This window comes from Lissotriton helveticus, chromosome 4_1 (assembly GCF_964261635.1).
Source record: "Lissotriton helveticus chromosome 4_1, aLisHel1.1, whole genome shotgun sequence".
NCBI lineage: Eukaryota > Metazoa > Chordata > Amphibia > Caudata > Salamandridae > Lissotriton > Lissotriton helveticus.
Window position 1 is genome coordinate 1,466,854,327 of NC_136063.1, and position 14,296 is coordinate 1,466,868,622.

Below are 14,296 nucleotides of genomic sequence, written 5' to 3' on the forward strand. Positions count from 1 at the left end.
AGCCCCTTGCCGCTAAGATTCGACAACACTACCAAGACCATGCCATCATTTATCCAGAAAGACAAATACTCATCTCTTTATACGCTGAAGACCTCACCCTTTACCTGCATCACCCGGAAGTGAGTCTGAATCCCATCCTACGATTATTCATTCTCTTCGGGCAGCTATCAGGAGACAACATTAACTGGAGTAAATCACAGATATATCCCCTCACTGAATCCCACCATAAAATTCAAACCGGACTTTCCCCTCAAATGGTGCGACGACACGCTCACATATCTTGGAATAATCGTCTCTCGCAATCGCGAGGAACTGATGAGAGCCAACTATGGGCGGGCCCTGGATTCAATAACTGATAAAATCACGTTGATGGATTGTGATGCCCCTTTCAATGGCTGGCAGAGCGACTATTATTAAAATGGTCATCCTACCCAAGCTTTTATATCTATTTGTAAATATTCCCTATGCCCCCAGCCACCACTTCTTCTCGGCTGTTAGGACTCAGCTTATACGACTCACACGGGGGGAAGCAAGCCAGGCTGCGGTGGGACATACTCACGCGCCCATTTGGTGCGGGTGGATTCGCTATACCAGATGTGGAATTATACTTTCGCTACGCACAGGTTTTTCTTCAAAATGTTGCAAGTTTTTAACCTCAAAAAATGATCTATATGCAGCCTTTTTCGGAAATAAATCTTCCATCAGTGAATAAATTATTTCCCAGAAGTTTTTCTGAAAGAAAAAAAAAACATTTGCAAGCTGTATTTTTTTCTAGTTTACATTTTCATTTTTCTCACCGGTAATTCAAACCCAGTGCCAATACTGTAGTTTCCTAGGCAAAAATGTTCTTATGAATCCTTACCCATAAAGTTTCTCATTCTAACAAGCAGGCCTGCTCTAGGATTTGTTCTCTGGGAAGGCCGTAAAGAAGCTTGGGTGGGTCATGAAAATGAAAGGGTACTAGCCAAAAAAAAACGTTTTCAATCGATCTGATGTTTTAAGTATTGACATCTGTCTGCTTTTGACAATTTTTAACAGAATAATCAGCACCCAAAGTGCTGCATACTTCGCTTTCTCTGGTGTGCTTCTGGCTGCAGGAAGGGAGGAACACTGCTTGTCCGAACTTTAAGATGCAGAACTTTAAGACTGCAGCATGCTCCCGGTAAAGTGCAATAACCAAAAAAAATCGGCCGACATACAGGGCCACTTTGCATCTTTTCATGTTTTGAAAAAACTCTGGCAGCTTTTTACTTTGCAAAGAATTGCAATTTAAAAATACGAGGCAATATGCCGAGAATCATAATTCAGTTTTCAGGATATCAGTGCTGGTCATTTGTGCAACATAGAAGCTACTAAACTCCGGTAACTTCACACCTTTCCCTGGGCATGAATGTACCCTATAACATTAGTATTATTCATTAAAAACAACGATAAGGGAGAATCCACAGGACTACAAACCCCTGCAAAACCATAAGATGGAAAACGCTTGCTTTTTAGTTCTGAATGCCCTAGGGTGGGGGTCAGGGTATTCCTTGGTAGGCCATGGTATTCCTTGGGTGGGTCTGGCCCACCCTCTAGAACTGGGCCTGCTAACAAACCTTTAACATTTCTCACTCCTCCCTTAATGGATGGCGTCTTTTGTTAATGCCTCCAATATATAAATGAATCATTTTACTATACAGTCAACTAAAAGAATAACATGTCATAAAATGTTACACTGCATACAAAAAAAAGGGAAAAGCTAAAAACGAATCCGGTGTCAACCCTTAAAACTTGCTTTCAAAAATAATATTTTACTCATTACCAAGGATTACCTACCTGCTCCTTTTACACGGAATGTAAATATTGAAAATGTAGGTGATTTCCCTTTGAGGAGAGGAAGAATATATCGATATTAAATATAGCTATTGTTGCCTCTAAAGTAATAAAAAAAAATGCGGAGAAGGCCCGTGGCAACGAAATACGAATTGGCACTAGCAAGCACACATTTAAGTTGTAGATTTTCATAGGATGATGTCAGCATCTTAGCTCAAGGCTTTATGCCGCGCGCCGCATCCGGTCACCTCTGACACCGCTTTGTGATCTCACGCGCAGGGTCCCAGTCGGGTCATCGCCCTGAGGCGGGAGGGAAGGCGTCGCGACCTCCGGGCATCAAGAGACGTATCGCCCAAACCGGCTAGCCCGAGGAGATCAGGCGGGAACAGTTTTCCTGCTGTGTTCACAGACCACCCAAGGGGAGAAAATGGGCAGAGTGCGAACTATGGAAGCCCCATGAACACCGCCAGGCTGCCCGACTCGGGCGGGGAAGGCGAGTCGGGTCAGCCCCACCGCTCCCGCTCCCTCAACACCCTCAGTTCGAAGATTAGGGATCGGAGCCGAGAGCACGAAGCGGTCGACTCTCTGCGGAAATGGGCGGCACAGCTGGACATGCAGAAGGCCGAGCGGGCCATGAGGCAGCAGGCGCAGGGCTCCGCGTGCACGGACAGCCGCACCCTCGCGCGCTCCTCTTCCAACGATCCTTCTCAAGTGAATCCCACGGGTCGTGACGCAGCCCTAACTCCGCCGGCGCCTGCGCCCTCGCCAACTGAGGTGAAGCCTGCCTCCAGCCCCTCACAAGATGAGGCCACGACGACCCCAAATGAAGCGACGCCCGTCAGCACCACCCTAGTTCAACCTACCCTTACGGAAAATTACCAGAATAAACCGGAAGAGCCCCCCGAGGCCCTTCCGGTGTTAAACGGTAATAATGCATTACCTCCTTCCGCAGCTGAGAACCCAATCTGTGTGCAGCCTTTGCCCTCATCCGGCCGCTGGAGGCGTCGTCCTCCCCAGGATGATAGCCCTAACAGGGCTCCTAAAAAAACGGATAGCACCACATGCACTACTACGCCGTTGACATCAAATGCGCAAGCAGGTGTGCCGGAAGCTGTGGAGACCTCAGCCCCTGACGCAACTGAGCATGTTGTTCACCCAGCACCGATCACGGAATCACTGGCCTCTGACACCACTACAGATTCAGCACCGGACAGCGCCCCCTCGCCGCCCAGCCCCCCTGTCATACTGGTCGGAGCAGCGTCGGAGAGTCTCTCCCTAGCGCGTTCTTCCATGAACATGGATTTTTCCAGGGAGCAGCAATGCATCATCCAATTCTGCAAAACCAAGATGGGCATCCCGAGTTTCAGTCCGGAGATGAGCCCGGACGACAGCCGCTCAGGAAGCCCGACAAACCACTGGTCAATAGCCTGGTGTAGCCGCGACCTCCAGCAGCAGAGCAGCAACAACAAGCTCAAGAAACGTGTGCAGTTTGCTGACTCTATGGGGCAGGAACTGACGTGCATCAAGCACTTTAGTTGCGAGGAACCGTCCCACGCCTCGCTTCCTGTGAAAGTGAGTTCTCACATAGAGCTGAATGATACTTTGCTGCAAAATGGAGAGGGGCACGTAGAGGCCCTGGTGTGTGACCAGCTGCTGTCCGAGCTGCAGGTGGAGGAACTACAGAAGCAGGACCGCGACAATCTGGAGCAGAACGAGCCTGCTGTGCCCATTTGCTCCCACCGCTGGAAAACGCAGGTGGACCCCACCACAGCCCAGCTCCTCGACACACACTTCTTGGCTACCTCTAACTGTTCCTCCCCCCGTGAAGACGAGGAGTTGTCGCACAGGATGAGACTTGACCTGCTATATTGACGCACCACAAGTTTAAAAAGATCGACTCAATACGGACATCAAATTGGAAATGACCGACAAGTGTGCCCAGCCGAGTAAAGAATCAGGTTTTGACGGCTGCAGATGTTTGATTTGATATGGGAATTTTACATAAATACCGGGGAAATGCTGTTATCCAAAGATTTTATACAGGACTACTAACTACGTTGATCAAATAAAACACAGAACATAGAAATAAACATGTTCCTACATACGTATTCCTAACACTAGTAAGTTTATAGACAAAACGTTATAACGATTGAGGTTATTTTAAATTGTCACACTATCATTTTAAACGACGTTAGCCAACACCTTTAATCGCTGATTTAGAAACGATCTTATTCCACTATTTTCAGTTGGTATGGAAAACGTTTTAAGTGGGAGAAAACTAACAGTACAATATTTGACTAAAACGCGAGTCTCCCTTTTAGATTGTGAGTATTTCAATGCATGCTTTTTACAGCCGTTTCTGTTCGCTGTTTTTTCAGTTTGATGAAATGTATTAGTTCGTAAGTACAGTGCCATTGCATACAATGTAAAATATAATACAGTATATCAGAGGTTTGCTGAGCCCTACAAAAAAGGAATCGTGAAAATAAATGAATCACAAACTCAGTATGACATTTACTGAAATAAGGGTGCTAAACATAATTTGCTATTTCAGTGGCATAACTACTCGCCGTAAAGAACGGTATCCATTAAAGTGGTCTGTGTTGGATCTAAAGATTTAATGAGGCAAATCATAAATTGAGTGTTAATACCTTTAAAGAAACATAAACAATTTCCTTTATTTTCTTCTATGTTGATGAGTACGTGCAAGCTTAGTCAGACGTCTACGAATCAGACGTTTCAGTATCTAATTCTGAACAAAGGGACACTTATGGGCAAATTTACAGGCCCCTTGCTCAGCAGGTGCGTCACCTTTTATGACGCTCCGGCGGCGCAGAGAGCAGACCAATATGTACAAGGCCACGTAAGTCCACTTTGTGTGGTTTTTCATGGCTTAGTAAATATGTTGTAAGGCAACGACAGTACAAGTCGCTGTGTTTCTTTACACTGCATCAGGGAGGGGTTCCATGGGTGTTGCAGTGGGTGATCTCACGCAGCAGTCATATTTTTGACACATTCACAGATTTACAAGGATCTGTAAATCTGGGAATGTGTCAAAACTGTACGCCTCCCCATGGCATGCATAATGATAAGATATTATTTTATTTTGCCTAGTTTTTTCCTCTTTCAATGTGTGCTGCATTCTGTGGATTGTTTTTGTGCAGGAAGGTGTCTCTTCCTTCATGAAAACACAATCCCCCCAAACAACAACGCAGACACCCTTGCACCTTGGTGCAAGAGTGCCTGTGTTGGCACAAGGCAGCCAAAACGGCGACAGTGCAGTGGGAAAGGACATGAATGTGTTGTATATCATAAATACAGTGTATTCCTGCCATTTCCTTTTGACTCAGTGCAGTGCAGCAAAGTGACTTGCTGCAATGCCCCTCATCAAAAACTCATTAATGAGGCCCTAAGTGTTTCTATGTTTCCATCTCGGAAAAGCATAACATACAGCTTAATAAGCCACTGAAGCTCTCCCATCCCACCTTAAATTCTTTTATTGGAAGCAAATGGAACCTAATACGAAGGGAGAGGTGAGGCGTAGCAGCCAGAGCGACTGACTCTGGATCGTGGGGGTCACAGTTTGAACCCTAGTGCCAGTGGCAGCTCAGCTCAGCATCACATGACTCTGGGCAATAGCTCACTTAATCTTCCAGACGGCTGCCAGTGCCTTGAAACCCTCAAGGGGTGAGGTGGGGGGGGTGATATGTTTGTGCTTTACAAATAGGAATTATGTATACACTTATATTTCAGTTAGAAAGAAAATAGCAAACCAATGTTATCTTGGGTATGATCTCATTTGTTTGTTTTCTGATTCATCATTTGTGTTTTTTTTTAGCTTTAACAGTTCCAAAATGATTATCATAAGATAGTCTTTTAGTTTTTGATTTTAACTGTCGTAGAAATGTCATAGTTGTGACAATGCAAAATTCCATTTTGGGGTTTGCTAGGGAATTTGCGAAATATATTTTTCATGGCTTAACATATATTTAATCCATATTTATTTCTCCAAATTAACTTTGAAGGACTGACCTAATCTTAAAATAATAGATACTTAATTCTGATTAAAAAACTCCCTCGTTTCTTTTTAAAAAAAAAATATTTTTTATTGAATTTTTCTCCCACTTTATGCAAGAAGAGCAGAGCAGAAGGCAATAAATGTAGCATACAAAAATAACATAATAAAATACCAAATCATGAGAGCTCAAATATGATACATACAATAATACAATAAAAGGGAAAAAAAGGAATGATTAAGCAGTTTCCCCTTGAATCCACTCCATAACTGGTGCCCAGATCTTCATACCCATAGCCCTTTTTTTCCGGCCCTTCGTCCTATATATAGCAATTTCCATATTATACATAGCTAACAGGCGAGCACGCCATGTCTCAAAAGACAGGGGAGCAGGGCTAATCCAATTGTGCGTAATACAAGCCCGTGTTAATGCCATGCAAATAAACAAGAAGCTTTTCCTATCTTCGGAAAATATATCTGACGTTACACCTATCAGTACCAGTTCCCCCGTTAAAGTAACTGTTGACCCCAACAATACAACCAAAAATTGTTCAGTAGAAGAAAATAGAGTAGTCAACTGTGGACACAAAAAAAACATATGTAATGCATCAGCTGCAAATTCCCCACATCTGCTACACGAAGTGCCCACCGTCGTCCCCCATTTCGATATCTTAGAAGGCATATAATAAAGATCATATAAGGCCATATAATGCTGTGAGCATGATCTTCCTGTAATTAAAATTTTATTTGCTAAGCTAATTGATTCTTCTATGTTAATTACATCCCTGCCTAGCTTTGTTGATCATTTATTTTGATATATCTCTATATCATCTGGGCATGATAAAAGAATCAATTTATAATAATGTCCTATCGATTTTTTGCTAAACATGCTATCAATAAGGGGAATTCTCCTCAATTGAGGTTCCACCTGCACGCCTAAGGAATTAAAGTAACTACGAATCTGTAAATATTTGAAGAAATCATTTCCTGGTAAATTAAACTTATCTTGCAATTCAGCGAAAGAGACAAGATGACCATTATTCAATACATCACCCATATACTGAATTCCATTCATACGCCATCTATTCATTACAGAATCATACAAGATTGTGGGAAGGGTACCTGGTGCTGCAAAAGGTGTATAAGCAGTAATTTTTGAAATACCTAGTTGTTGCTTAATTATTCTCCACACCATATAGGCTGATTTCAAGATCTTAAATTGAGTTTTTTTGAAGTAACTAGGTTCTATTACTTTGGTCAGACATCCCCGACAATCCTCCCCTAATGCAAATTCATAAATGGACGGGGAATGACTCAGTGGGATCCGTGCCCTTTCACCAATCACCAACGGATTGATAAACTGCAAAACAGCCGCCGGGTAATAAAACAAGAAATGCGGTATACCCCAACACCTCCTATCCTATCCTTAGGCAATATCATCTTTTTATATGACCTTCTCTGATGCCTACAACCCCATAAGAATCTTGCTGACATCCTTTCTAGCTGTTTCAAACAGCTAGAAGGGAATTCAAGAGGTATAGCACGAAACATATATAAAAACGTAGGGACTACCAACATTTTTAAGACATTGGCCCTTCCAAATAAAGATAAATGAAAATGATCTATTCTCTCCAGCGAAGAGTTAACTTTATTTACTGCAGTGTTTACATTTAATTCCGGAATAATAGATAGTGGTAATGCAATTTTAATGCCTAAATATGTAACTTCTGTCACAGTTCTTATTTGAGCCGGAGGGTCGTGCCCAACACACAATATTTGCGTTTTGGAGATATTCAACTTATATCCTGAGAAGGATCCAAACTGGGTTGCTAGATCCTCTATTGTTGGAATTGCCCTCTGAATGTCTGTAGTTACTACTACTATGTCATCCGCATACGCGAAAGCCCTATAATTCATACGAGAGACTTGAACTGGTTTAATATCCTCAGCTTGATTTATTTTGTTTAAAAATATATCAATATAAGGGGCAAACAATAACGGGGAACACGGGCATCCCTGCCGTGTTCCGCGAAAAATAGACAAAGGAGCAGATTCCTGGCCAGCTAGTTTGACAGAAGCTATTGGGGAAGCATACAGAGCCTTTAACGCAGAAATCATTTTTGGACCAAAACCCTTCTGATAAAGCAGATCCCATAAATACGGCCAGGCTACCCTGTCGAATGCCTTTTCGGCATCCAACAGGGTAATTCCCATTGCCGTCTTGGTCGCCTGAGCCCAGTCCATTAGAGCAATTAGACATCGAATATGATCAGTAGTATCCCGATGCTGAAAATGAGAAACAATAGATGAAATAATACCTGAAATCCGGGAAGCTAAAATCTTTGAATAAATCTTGTTTCAATAACCCTAATTTAAAGTGTCCTTGGGCCTTGCTATGGAATTGGAGAGGCCAAATAATGTCCTATACCATCGCTATTGGGTAACATCAATTCAGTTTATCTAAAACATCGATTGACCTAGTTGGCATTACCTTTACCACAATACTCGAAGAACCAGATGTAATAACAGTACAGAAAATATTTCAATCAATTTTGTAAAAGCCATGTTTGATGCTGAGACCTGTATCATCAGTAAGGTTAAGTGCTAAAACAGTCTCCCTTCTGTAGCCAACCCCCTAAATAGACAGACACCCACTCCAAAAATAAGTTATACAGGGGCCACCTGCCTGCCGATTTTCCTGTTGCCCAAAGCCTTGATACTATTTCTTCAGTTATGTTTCTTCCGGTGTCTGTCATTTACGGCGAAGAATCCTAGGAGACGGTCGCTCCTTTCACACGGTCGAACAGCAGCCAAGGCATCCACGACGAGTAATTCTCCCACCGGCTGGTGTTGAAGAATCCATTACATACATTTAAGTAAAAGTGTCCCAACCATATCCAGTGTGCCTAGTCGGCTGACAGACACCGGAAGAAACATAACTGAAGAAATAGTATCAAGGCTGTCCAACCCCTTCCCAGTCCTGAAGAAGACCCGCCCCAGATGCACGTGTTCAGCGCATCACCACTAGGGTCGAAACGTCGACGTACCATGCTATAGATCTAACTGTACAAAGTCGGATAGGAACAAAAGAAACCATTTTACCTAAATGACTATTGTGTTGACAGTTGACAATTTTGAATATTTGCATCCTTTATGTATCTGTGTTTTGTAAACTTGTATTAGTCCATCACAAATTACGCTGTATTACACTGTATATGTCTTTCTGTTTTGTGGACAGCACAACCAATGCTTGATGTAGTCAAAAGTATTGAGAAAGTGGAATACTAAAGATTTACTTTCACAGCCATTTGAGTCAGTGTTTAATGATTTGCGCTACTACGTCTGTACCCCACCAGGGACACACGATTGAAACCACAGGTTGAAATACCTTGTTGAATTGCATTTTTCCTCCCTACAGAACCAATATTGTTTGTCCAGTTCTGCCATTTGACTCGTATTTATTTATTTTAAACTTTTTGTATAGTGCGAACATGACCACTGGGGGGGGGGGGGATCAGAGCGCTATTTAATTGAATAAGGAATGAAGAGGCATGTAGAGCAAACAGCAACACAAAAAGGTACAGGAAAGTGAGAATTCCAACAGATCAAAACACAGTCATAGCAGTAGAGTAATAGACCGGGGTGAGGATGACAAGTCATAATTGAAACTGTAAAATATAAGTTCTAGGGCAGAGATTTGTTCATCAAGAGCTATTTCACTTCATTATGTTATGTTATGTTATGTTATGCACTTTTGTATTGCGCACAGCTGCCCCAGCTAAGGGGCGTCCTGGCGCATGGCAGGCAATGTGCAACAGATAGCAGAAACACAACACAGATAAAAGATTTATTTAAAAAGAAACGTTTTCAAAGCTTTGCGAAAGGCCAAGAGGTCAGTCAGTAGCCGCAAGTCCACTGGGAGGGAATTCCAGAGTTCGGCCGCCCTCACCCGGAAAGAGCGACCACCAGCCCGACACAACCTGTATCGGGGGACCACCGCGAGCGCTTGGCTTCCCGATCTCAAAGCGCAGGAAGGAGCGTACCACGACAGGAGGTCAGCAAGAATTGGCGGACCTACTCCCCTCAAGATCTTAAACGCCAAGCACAACACCTTGAACTGGATGCGTGATTTAATGGGGAGCCAATGCAAGGATCTCAAGACTCCTGAAACAGAGCTCCTTCGGGGTAAGCCAACAATGGCTCTAGCCGCGGCATTCTGCACTCGTTGGAGGCGGGTAGTCTCCGCCACGTTGGTCCCTACCAAAAGCGAGCTGGCATAGTCCAGGCGAGATAATACCGTGGCCTGGACTATCAACTGCCTGGTACCACGGTCAAAGAACTTAAGAATGGGCCTCAGCGACCGCAAGATGCCAAAACAGCCAGCCGCGATTTTCTTCGAGTGGCCCTCGTAGCTGAGAGCGGGATCCATCCACACTCCCAGGTTCCTAAGTTCAGTGACCGGGAGAGGGGCCGGCCCCAGTTCAATGGGCCACCACTTGTCCCCCCACAGTTCCGCCCTCCTGCCAATGATCATGATCTCGGTTTTCTTCGCGTTGAGCTGGAGACAGTTGTTCTTCATCCAGCTTGCCACCGCCCTAAGTCCACTCTGAAACCTGGGGGCATCCCGGTCCGCATCCCCGCTGATAGTCACCGCTAGCTGAGTATCGTCAGCATACGAGACCATAGTCATGTCCCATTGCTTGACGATCTCAGCCAGCGGTCTCACATACAGATTGAAAAGCGTGGGACTCAGCGAGGAGCCTTGCGGGACCCCCTGTCTCAGAGGAAGGAATTGGGACTGGTACGGTGGCAGCGCAACGCTAAAGAAACGATCGTTCAGGAAGGAGCGAAACCACTGGAGGGCAGAGCCACCCAGCCCGACCTCCTCCAGGCGATGCAACAGGATAGGATGGGACACGGTGTCGAACGCGGCGCTCAGATCTAATAAAACGAGCGCCGCTGTCTGCCCCGCATCCATCACTGTGCGTAGGTGTTCAGCCATGGAGAGAAGGGCAGACTCCGTGCTGTGACCAGCACGGAAGCCATTTTGGGTGGGATCCAAGATGTTAAACTGGATGAGGTGGGCCGAGAGAACTTTGTTGACATGGGCCTCCATTACTTTGGTAGGCCAGGGAAGCAAAGAGATAGGCCGATAGTTTTCAGGCTTGTCTGGGTCCAGTGAGGGTTTCTTTAGAATGGGGGAAACCATCGCCCGCTTCCAGCTGCGGGGGACCGTGCCCGACTCCAACGAGATGTTGATCAGGGAGTGTACCACGGTCCGACCCACGAACGACTCATCTCTAAAGGTCTCGGCTAGCGTGGCTGCGCACATGCGCAGCTCGCTCGGCGAGATTTAATGTTTCTTAGGAGTTTCAGTAAAGGGCTTTAAGCCCCACCCCTCTTTTCCATTGGCTGGAATCACCGTTTATGCTAGACGGTGGCCAGCCATTGGAAAAGAGCTCTTTATGACGTGTACTTTAGGCTTTTTCGGCTGGTCCACTTGGACGGGCTCGCCTGTTTTCCATGCGTCGCAAAAGGTTTCTTATCTTTACAGGGCCATGTGTTTCAAACACATGGCCCCATAAAGACAAGCTCCGCCGCATGTTTATTTTTGCATCTCGATTTCACTTTAAAGTGAAAGCGAGATGCAAAAATAAACCGTGGGTGCCTGGCGAGCGCATGTTTCAGATCCCGGCAGGGCCAGAACTAGTATTTAGATGTGATGTGTAAACTTTTAAGAATTCATTTGATGCTAGATTTACAAAAGCATGTTACATGTTACAAAAAATAACCGCTCGTGTGTTCCCAAAGGAATTGTACACGCTTGATTGAAACTATTGGATGGAAGGTCACAGGCTGCGAGAGACACCAAACCGGGGACCTACAGATGTCAGCAGCGAGCACTTAACACGCTGATCTATTTTCCTGGCGTATGAGTAAGGACATACAGATTTCAAACACCATCTAAAAAACACCACAGAAATGAATTGCTCTTTCTGCAATTAAAATTATGCTGCAAAAAACACTAGAAAAAACTCACCTGTAACAAGTGGGGGTTTCTTCCCGCGAACTCGGAAGACAGACGATGCAAAAAACCCCAAAAGAAACAGATGTTGAAATGAAAAGTTTAGCCCACACTGTAGAGAGACCCAGCGATGCCCACGTAACCAGAAGTCACTGCCTTTCTCCCCTGATATTGATAGATATTAGTTCAACAAACTTGCAGCAGCTGGTTGGAGCGGAGCCTTCGGATTGGATGGCAGACACTGCGACCATATATATGAAAAGTCAAGTTTAAATGGGAGAGGACAGGGTTAGTGCCCATTTCATTCATTTATCAGTACAATCAGGGTTTATTCGATATAACTTTCATGTAACTGATTCGTAGCCCAGAACTTTTTAATATATTAGTCTGCCTTTGGTGGGGCATACTTAAAAGCATGACATAACAAGCATTGGACAAGCTAAAACGTCTGAACACGGCAGACTGAAGCTATGGTTAGCATGTTTTAATTATTATTACAAACTCATACTAACATGTAAGAAGAAAAAAACATTCTGTCATCTTAAAACCGTGACGAGATGCTTGCAATAGAAATGTATAATTTAAAAAACGAATTAACCATTGTTTATAATTTTTTACAGTACAGCATGGGTGCTTCCTCGCAGCAGGTGAAGCTTCATCAATCTCCCATAGCTTGTGATAACGTTGCCGATGCACGGATGTTCGGTACGAGTCCCCCCACCGCTATTACGCATCACAGCGTCCCTCAGGAGGAATGGCGCAGAGCATTAAATGTGGATTTATTGACAGCAGTAACACCAGCACATTGCAGCCATTGGCCTTGATCTCGGTGGTTACTTCATCAATCGATATATCTGTTGTTGGTCACAGTTTAAAATTTTTTTTTTTATTTTATTTTATATTAACAGAGCAAACGGGACAGCTTTGCACACATTTGTTACATCACATAATATTGCTTTAGCGGACACATCGCAACTCCAGTCAGTTTTGGGCTACAAATAATAAATATGACATTTCCACACATCATTACCTCATCCTTGCACCATTACCATATTCTACCAGTCTGAGTCCTCATCCTCCACATCGGTACGTGGTGGTTCACAAATAATACCCCAAAATTTGTTCCAAGCCCCCTAGATTTTATCCCACTTCCCTGGGCAGCCACGGTGGATGTAGACAGACTTCTCTGCCACCATTGCCTCATCCATGTCTCTACACCATTTTCTAAGTGTCGACGATACTGCCGAACCCCACAGCATGGCGATGTTGCGCTTCGCTATTAACATGCCCAACATTACTCAGTCTTGTTGCCGGTGGGTCAGGTCATTGGGTTCCCACACATTCAGTAAACAGCGACGAGGCTCCGCTAGGAGGGAGACGTCTATTGCTTGGAAAATCGTGCGCATTACTGCTGACCAGTATGTTGTCATGTGTCTGCAGTCCCAGATGGTGTGGAAGAACGTTCCCTCCTCCCCACAGTTACGTAAGCAGAATTTATGCGTAGCTTTTCCTATCTTGTGTAGGGTCGTTCTAGTGTAGTACGCACAATGCAGTATTTTAAGTTGGACCAGCTTTAACCTAAATGGGATAGCAGTTTCCCGAGGTGAGGAGAGGGCCTCCTGCCATTCGGAGTCTTCAAACGAGCCCACCTCCCCAGACCAGTTCTGTTTTAATGTTCACGTCGCGTCTGGGAGGTTATTAATGAGTTTCCTGTAAGTGAAGGAAATGGCCTTGTCCTGCATGTGTTCTGTCAGAAGTCTGTCTTCAAGAGGAGAAGATTCCTGCAGGATGGTGCCTGTCGGTATAACCGACTGCAGCGCATGCTTAATTTGTAAGTATCTGAACCTCTCCGTCTGCGACATCTCATACTGTGTTTGCAGGTGGGCGAATTCTACCACTTTACCCTCCTTCCAGAGATCACCCACCACCGATATACCAATGGTGTCCTAAGCCTGGAACCCCTTACTGTTACGGAGGAAGCCCAACTTGCAGGAGTCCCACAGTGGTGTCATTTGGGTGATAGTCCCCGAGCATTTGAGACGCCTGTTGGCCTTGTACCACAACTGCACGGAGTGCTGCGTCAGACCTATCAGATCTGAAGGCGGGCGGCGGCTGTAAAGATTACCAAGTAGTCCCTTACCTTCCAAAGAGTGTCTGTTAGCAAGGTATGCCGGCTCGGTTTGTGGGGCGTGCAACCAGAAGTTAATCTGCTTAAGATGCGCCGCCCAATAATATAGTTCAACATTTGGAAGCGCTATCCCCCATCATACCAGCTTCTAGTTAACTTATCTTGCACGATTCGGGGTGGTCTCCCGCCCCACAGTAGGTGGGATACTGTTGCAGCTATAGCTTTGAAATATGTTTCAGGGACCATTGACGGGGCGTTTTCAAGCACATACAAAGCGCGGGAGCGCCATCATTTTGTATAGCGCCGCCTTGCC

The 14,296-nt window shown here is 44.8% G+C and overlaps 1 long non-coding RNA gene across 1 annotated transcript in view; it reads left to right on the forward strand.

The window, feature by feature from the left end:
- Positions 1-12,732, forward strand: part of LOC144827559 (uncharacterized) — a 54,979-nt gene extending 42,247 nt beyond the window's left edge. Inside the window, exon 3 of the long non-coding RNA XR_013610246.1 lies at positions 12,476-12,732. This is a non-coding gene — a long non-coding RNA (uncharacterized LOC144827559). The remainder of the gene's footprint in view (positions 1-12,475) is intronic.
- The last annotated feature ends 1,564 nt before the right edge of the window (positions 12,733-14,296 follow it).